This window comes from Suncus etruscus, chromosome 2, assembly GCF_024139225.1.
Source record: "Suncus etruscus isolate mSunEtr1 chromosome 2, mSunEtr1.pri.cur, whole genome shotgun sequence".
NCBI classification, from domain to species: domain Eukaryota; kingdom Metazoa; phylum Chordata; class Mammalia; order Eulipotyphla; family Soricidae; genus Suncus; species Suncus etruscus.
The window spans coordinates 81,218,726-81,227,238 of NC_064849.1; the positions used below are offsets into that span (position 1 = coordinate 81,218,726).

At 30.4% G+C, this 8,513-nt stretch overlaps 1 non-coding gene across 1 annotated transcript; it reads right to left on the minus strand.

Annotated features, from left to right (window-relative positions):
• Window positions 1-4,952: 4,952 nt before the first annotated feature.
• On the minus strand, window positions 4,953-5,082 carry LOC126002716 (small nucleolar RNA SNORA51). The gene has a single exon (XR_007493383.1). It is a non-coding gene; the product is annotated as a small nucleolar RNA SNORA51 (small nucleolar RNA).
• Between the last annotated feature and the right edge of the window lie 3,431 nt (window positions 5,083-8,513).

Here is an 8,513-nt window from a genome sequence, read left to right on the forward strand (position 1 = left end):
GCATTATATATAGTTTTGAAGAAAAATTGTATTGTAATATTAGTGGTTAGTCAGAGTTAAAATTTTGCATTAAAGTCATCAATAACAATGTAATTATGATCTCTACATAGACCCTCTTATTCCGATATAACTGGTATTGCTATTCCTTTCCCTCTATGATCACTAATTAATCTTATGGTCCAAAGGCTTATTTCTATTCCTTTATTTATCCATTTAATTAATAAAAATTAATTAATATAGATTAATTAGTAGATCTTAATTAAATGGATAACTAATATATTTAATTAATATAATTTAATTAATATAAAGTAAAGGTATTTGAAATATCTCTATTTTCTAAAATTTAACTTTTCTTATATACAATGTCAGGTATATCAAGCATTACATAAATAAGCAATAAATCAAATATAAATTTAAAACATGTCCATTAATCTTTAAAATGTGCTGTTTTAGGTATTATAGCATATAACATCAAACTATAAAAAGCACTTTGAATGTAGACTCTGTTCAAAGTTGATACGCTGAACTTTACAGTTACATGTTCATTTGAGAATTAGATCTGAAACTTTGCTTACTGCATTCATAAAAGTATAATTTTTGTTAGTCATCATTGTCTGTGTTTTTTTTTCTTTTTTATTTAAAAATGAGGAAATTTCCTAAAGTTGTTGAAAAGAGCATGTGAACTAATATATATTGAGATATGAAGAAATAAAAATGTGGAGGGCAGGCAAATTTCAGAAATGATGAAATATTATCATTCATATTATCCATATCTTCTAGATATTTACAAATATACAATATAAATATATAAACATACATATGAATGAGAATATTATCAGATTAGCATAAAAGTACAATTCCTGTTAGAAAACCCATGTGCATTATACTCTAGCTGACAACATGAAAGAAAAAGTAGTTTATTCGATCTGTAACTGGATATGGTGTGGTTCAAAAATAATTGTTTGATATTGTAGCAAAGCATACCCAGCCATTATTCTGCCAACTTGCTTTTCTATGGAGACTAAAATGCTACTAAAAGGAGTATTTCAAATTCCATAATGGAATGATTGGAAGCCCAAAAGACACTGGATGACACTGAATGATAAAGAACAAAGAAACACTGAAGCAAAGAAGAAAGTGCATCAAAGAAAAGACATAATATTTCTTCATGTCAGGTGATAATCACTTCAGTGAGACTCATCGCTTTCATACCAGGAATTCTTGGGATAATAAACCAACAGAAAAAAGAAAGAATCCATTTAAGAATATTTGGAGAATATAATACCAGAAGGTATCTCCACCTTCATATCCAGAGGAAATTTTATCAATATTTGATTTTAAGCTTTCTCTAAGTAGAATAATGTGAATAATAAGAGACACAGAGAAATGGTTACTGTTATGGAGTTCCTTGACATTAATTGCTGAAATAAGATTTGAACATTTCTAAACTAGAAAGAGCACTGAGTAGCCTCAGACCACTGTTTTAATGACTTTCTGAAATTTTTTGAATTCTGTATATTAACAATATACATACAGGTACCTAAGAATTGCTGTAGAGAATTAATTATTTAAATCATTCTAATATAAAAGAATTTTCTCAGGGGTTGTATAACACATCATAGGGCACATACTAGCAGCAGTCCACCCAAGGTTTGATTGGCAGCACAGTGTCAGTCCAGTGTGACTTTAAGGCCTCTTGTTTCATTGGCATTATAGTACAAGTATGGACCCATAAACAAATTACAGTTTTATTGCTTTAAGGTATAAAATGACCATTGGTGGAGAGTCACCTGTAGGTACCTCAGGCCATACCAGGAACTAATCTAGACTTTTCTATATGTATTAACATATACTTTTTATGAATCACTGAATATTTGGCACATAAATGAAACTAGTGGCAATTTCATGCTCAGATTGTTTTTAATTTTATTTTTTTGGGGGGGGCCACACCTGTCTCTACACACAGTATTTATATCCAGGACAACATGGGAGGCTAGAAATTAAACCTGGGTTGGCCATATTAAGGCAAATGCCCTACCCACTGTACTACCACTCCAACAATTCTTTCTCCAAATTTTTAATCTATAAGATAATTTGGGGCAGGACATATAGAATCTAAAGCGTATTCAAGGATATCACCCCATGCAGTGAAAAATTTGTCCATAGGTTGGAAATATGTGTTTCTCCCTACTCAAATAATTCTATTAGGAACAAATACAGTAATTGTCTCAAGTGAGAAAAATAAATTAGTAAATACATTCTAAAACTGTATTTCTGAATTTTTAATATAAAATGTATTATTTCTGCTTTAGTTAGTATAATATTCTTATATACATATATAAGAATAAACATATAAAATAAAATACACATGTTGTAAATTTTTAATATTCCTTTAAATTGAACAAATACATTATAAATGTATTATAAAACATATATAGAAGATATCAGTAATGGGTGACTTTTATAAAATTAGAAATGATGGTGACTTTTAGAATATCCTATTAAAATTTAACATAATTTTTAAATTTAAGATGACTTGACCAAATGAAAAGCTGAAAAAAGATGAAACTGATAGAAACATTAATACAGAGATTGCATATAAAATAATGATTGGACATTCAAAGTTCAATTTTGCTTTGGTAAAATTATCTTCACATTAAAAGTCAACCTAATTTTCTTGGTTGAAAAAATAGCCAAAAGGCAACTAAGTCACAATGTGACTTAATGTGATTGTCTTAACCACTGTCTTTTAATTGAAATTAAACACAATGACTAGAATGAAAATTTCAAGTGAAATTTGTCTGACTATGGGTACCATCATTTCTAATTTTATAAAGAGAAAAAATGAGGCTTTATTTCACTTTATGTAGCTAGCAAATAAAGACTTATACTTCTTATTAGCTGTATTACTGCTCAGAAAGCAGTCAAATTTTGACTTAAAACTGTCTATCTCACACCATTAATTAGGGCTTAATGTGCAGGTTCATTAAGTACAGGCGACTATAAGATTTATTTTGGCTTTTATTTTACTTGCAGTAGCTAGGCCACCAAATCTATTATCTTACATTTTATTATAATATGTACTTATTAGTTTGAATTTTCAGACTGCCAAAATGCATGTCGTTTTCCTATTTGTCATAATTAGTTATGCAAGTCTGTTTTTATCTCAAATATTCTTAAAAATGGGTTCATCTTTTAATTCTCATAAATTAAAAATAGAAAAGCACAGAACTATCAATCAAGAATAATGATTTTTATTCTTCAATTTTATCATAATAATAGGCATATATTGTTCCCTTTCTCACTTAAATTATAGTCCTCTGACTTAAATATGAGAAGAGACTTTATTTAATATGGTTCTGAGTTACAGAGGTAACTTTAGGTACATTCTTTAATTCCCTGATAGTTTTCCAATTGTTAAAACTCTCATTCCTTGATTGCTGCACTATCAGGCAGGCAGGTACTGAAGCAGAGGTCTTAAAAATGAAAATAAAATAAATCCTCATTAAAATTCAGGCAAAACCATCTCTTTAAATTCTAGTAGACTATAAACAGGCAAGATTATAAATGCAACATAATTACAGCAAAGTGGGATAATTATATCAAGGAAGATGGTTCTCCTGTTGTATTGATTCCATTCAAATTTGTCACTTGATGTTTAACTTTAATTAAAGGGTTATTGTATTCAGTCACTTTATTTTTCTGTTTTAAATAAGTGACTGAATTACCGTTTTAATTCAGTTGACATTAGTCATTGTCAATAGCATCTCTGGAGGAAAATAAATAAGTATCTTTAATATTTCATTTCTGGGAGCTGTGAGGTAAAGCTAGGTCATGGGAAACATTTTATCAATGTCACAATGAATAGGGCAGAAAGCTAGCGATTAAGTAGTGGTAGAATAAAATTTAAGCACTTCTTAGGGTTAAGCTTATTTCATTCCTCTATGACTTACTGAATCCCATGAATGCATTTAACTCCAAATATTGATTAGATATTATTATAACTGAACATTGTTATAATTTACATGATTTGATTATCTAATCATTATTTACATTAGTATAATTGAATTACACTCTTTTAATATGCCAGGGTTAAGATAGGAAGATTATTCAATTATGTTACAATGCAAAATACTAAGTGCAGAATATAGTAGGAAATTGATGGTGTAATGGTGTTAATGGAAATGAATATTTGAAAACACTTTTTTAAGAAGCTGTCAAACCTACAAAAATGTTAACTGTCTCTTTCTAGTTAGTAAAGGTGTAAACTCAGAATGTAAGATAAGTGTATGTGCTCTTTCTATGATAATATATAATGCCAATATCTGAGAAGGACTGTATTGTGGAATATACTATACTACATTTTACATTGTCCACATATTTTGCCCATAAAGAATATTTGCCTATAATATTTTTTAAAAAAATTAAAAAGTTTCAGTCACATTAAACTTGTCAAGAAAGGAATGTTTATATTTGTATGAATAGGCACCAAAAAAAGACTCAAAGTCAGAGTGAGTTCTATATACAGCTGGTGGGTCGAAACAAACTAAGAAATTATGAAGCTTAAATGCAAGTGCTCTAAATATTGGGTGATAATGTGGGGCATTTGGGGGTGTTGAGAACGGGTATGAGGACTTGATCCTTCAGTAAATCAAAAAGAGAACACTTACTGTTTTCTTTATTCTTCAAAGTTCTTTATTTTGGGGGAAATGGAGTCACATCAGTGATGATCAGGAATTATTCTTGGTTCTGCATTTAATGGTTACTCCTGAATGAGCTTTGGGAACCACATATGAATCTGCGGAACAAACCTTAGGAATTGTATGCAAAGCAAGTGTCTTACTCTGTGCTATGACTCTGGCTATTCCCAAATTCCTGTTGTACTTGAGAAAATGTTACTTCATAGGGGAGGGGAAACCAGATGTGTGGTAAAAACAAAACAGAGCCACTACTTTTTTTTTTGTCCCAAAACAGAACAGGCAAAGGGTCTGGGTTGAGGTGTATATGCGGTACATTTACTGTACCTCCTCTTTCTATACAGTCAGTGTACAGAACACAGCCTGTGGTAAGAATTGGGAGGCCTTATCTTATCTTTTTTTTTGATTTTTAAATATATATATATAATATATAATGTGTGTATATATATACATATATAAAATCCTTCATCAGTGCAACATTCCCATGAACAATATCCCAAATGTCCTTCCTCCCCACCCCACACCAGCCTGTACTCAAGACAGGCTTTCTATAAAGTAGAAAGCAACTACTTTTTTGATGGTCCAGATAAAATGCTCACTATCTTGAACTGTTTTATCTTGTTATTCTTTAGTACAATTGTTCAAAGTCTAGTCAATCAGGCTTTTCCCTCATTTGCATCAGTCTTTCTGGATTTACCTATTTATAAGAATTGTTTTTGTTTTATTTTGTTCTTTGGTTTTCAATTGCTTGTGTGCTTTAGATTTGGCTTATGGAGCACACCCATAGTGTTCCAGGGCTATCCCAAGTTTTATGCTCTGAGAATTATTCTATGCTATGAAATGAACTGGAACTCACGAGCCAGAGGATGCACCCCAATTCATTAAACAATCTCCCCATTTCTGGATTTGCTTTTGTTTTCAACTGGTTGTTCCAGTAAAGTGTCTGAAATGTACTACTTGGGACTATAGACCATAGTAATTTTAACAATCTCTTTCATATCAGAATTTTGCAGTGTCTTCTCTAAATAAAACTTTTTACATATTTATTAAGTATGCAGAAAGTATTTTAAAATGTCATATTTATAATATGGCACTTTTCAACACCCTAGCATGACTGAATTGAATTTAGCCTATTGTATAATAGAATAAATATTTTGTAGGGCTGCCATAGATTTTTTGATATTTATAAGTGATATAATAACAATTATGCCATACAATAAGACAAAAAGTTGAAGAAGTGCTGTGATGAATTCACTTGTTTTTAATGGTTTTATACATTATATGTTGAACTGTAATCTCTAATTATATTTGTATTTACATTTTGATTGATTTAACCTAACAAAAATATCTCCATAAAAATTAAGACCAAAAGTTTTACATTTTATTATAATTCTCTTTATGCACGTAATTAAATATATCTGAATAAAAAACTGCCCTGAAAGCTATCTTGTTCATTTACAACACTGACCTTTTTTTACTATTTTCTGCTTTTTCTGATATATTTGTGCTTTAATTATTTACTTGATTGATTACTCCTGTTAGCATAATCAATGTTCCTTCTGCAGAGGAGTTTACTCCACATATAAGCACCATCTTTATTTCCACATCATCTCACTATCTGTTAAACATGGTTTTACTTCATGTTTAAAAATCATAATTTAATATTTAATTTAAAAATAATCTCAGTTGAAATTCTACTGCTCATTCCAATTAAAATAGACAACCTGTTACTTCAGCGGTGTGATGGGTAAGACATCCATGAATTCTGCCAAAGTACAAGGTCCCAAATTAAACCTCTCCAGTCTGCGTGGAAAGACAATTTTTCATGTCTGATGATTCTATTTAACAGCACATTCCTGTATATTATGTAATGACAACTCCACAATTATTGGATCTGGGCAGCATGACCTGTCTTCTTAATGTTTTAACACCCTCTGTGTTACAAAGACCTAACACAAAACTTGTACTTATAATAAATTTAACAAAATGCTACATTTGCACTTAGAAGTTAAATATTAAGTGACAGCTCTTAGTGTCTACTTGTAAAGAATCGAGGAATTAAAGGAGACCATTTGAATCATAAAAATATAATTTAATGGTGACATAAAAATATTTTTAACTAATAAGTTACTATAAAATCTTCCTGCTAACTTTCACTATTTTTTCCTAGGATAACTCGTAAACTTAAGTTGTTTGTAACATTCGTAATTGTTATTAGATAAAACTTATACACTTCCTTATTATTCAGTGAACATTGCTTTGTACCATATATTATTCTAGATGGGTGCATTTATGTAGGAGAGAGTCATTTTACTTGCTTGAATGTATGTTTCTTATATCTGTAGGTATTTAAGTACTTGAAGTAGATATCAAAAAAATGAACACACTTAATTTGTTTAAATTTGATTAAACATCTCAAAATGTTATTTATATATACCTATATCTCTATATAACTATTTACCAATAGTTTGAAGGCTACACATAATGGTTCTCAATGTTTACTCCTGACAATGTAGTCAGTGGCAGTGGCAGTTATTGGGACACTTATATTACCAGGAATCAATCATTCACTACACGAAAGGCAAGAACCTTAGTTCCTGAATGATACCCCAGTTCTCAGGGACAAATGTTAAAGGCTGAAGAGATTACTCAAAAACCTCAGTGCATGGAAGAAACTGTTTCATTCCCCAGCATGAGGAGGAACTCCCATCTGGAGAAACTCCAAGAGCTGACCGGATAATAGCCTCATCTCTGCCAGAAAAAAATGCAAATAAATTTTAAAATGATCTTAAACAATTTCAGACACATATAGAATTTAAAAAATTCCCAAACTTTTATTTCTTTTCTTGTACTTGTTCTATGACAATAGTGATAATAAACAAAGAAATCACCGTATGATATTGAAACTGTTTTTAATATTTTGGAAAGCCGAATAACATTTTCTTCAGATTCATTTATCAATAGAGCCATGATCTCATAGTTATACTTTCCTTTTATCTTTAAAAAGAACTTTCCATGCAAATGAGAATATAAAAACAATTGGGATTTGAACTATGGTTGGTACCTCAGAGAACAAACTTTAGAATTGACATTTTATAGAAAATGAAGTAAAAACTAATTAAAAAGCAAATCATACAATTTAAGAAAAATGGAGCAGCTGGGCAGTGCCTGAGTTTTTTATATAAATATTGCAGCAAACATTGATTACTCGGTGGAATCAGATTGTCAATGGATTTGTTTTCTGCAATGGAAGATTCACAGTTAATCTCAATTACTCCCACACAGAGGGAACTTGAGATTCTGCAGAAACAGTCTCCTCTGATCACCTCAATTATAATAAAGCAGTAAAATTCATTTACTTCATTTAGAAAAAAGAATATTACAAACTCTTATGCACATTAAAAATTGTTCATTGCTGCCTATTGGATTTTAAGCAATATATTATCCATAACTTTAATATTCAATAACCTCAAACTTTTCACAATTAAAAGAACATGAAAGTGTCAGTGTCAACCCTTAATATGTAATGACTGGACTGTATAATAAACACTTAACATTTTTGCATTGTAAATCAGCATAATATCATAGAGTTACTCTAACATTGATATAATGCTAACTTGAAATCTTCCATAGTGTTACCCTGAAGTGTTGGTTCCGCTTCCACTCAAGGGTCAATTAAGCGAGAGACATAGTGATAAGAGCTGTTTATGCAACAAGACCACAAGTTACCATGGTCAGGCCTTTTGGTATTCCTTTCAATGTGTTCATAGATGTTGATAGTTTGTGTATTCACTCTTGTTTGCTTCCAGAATTCTT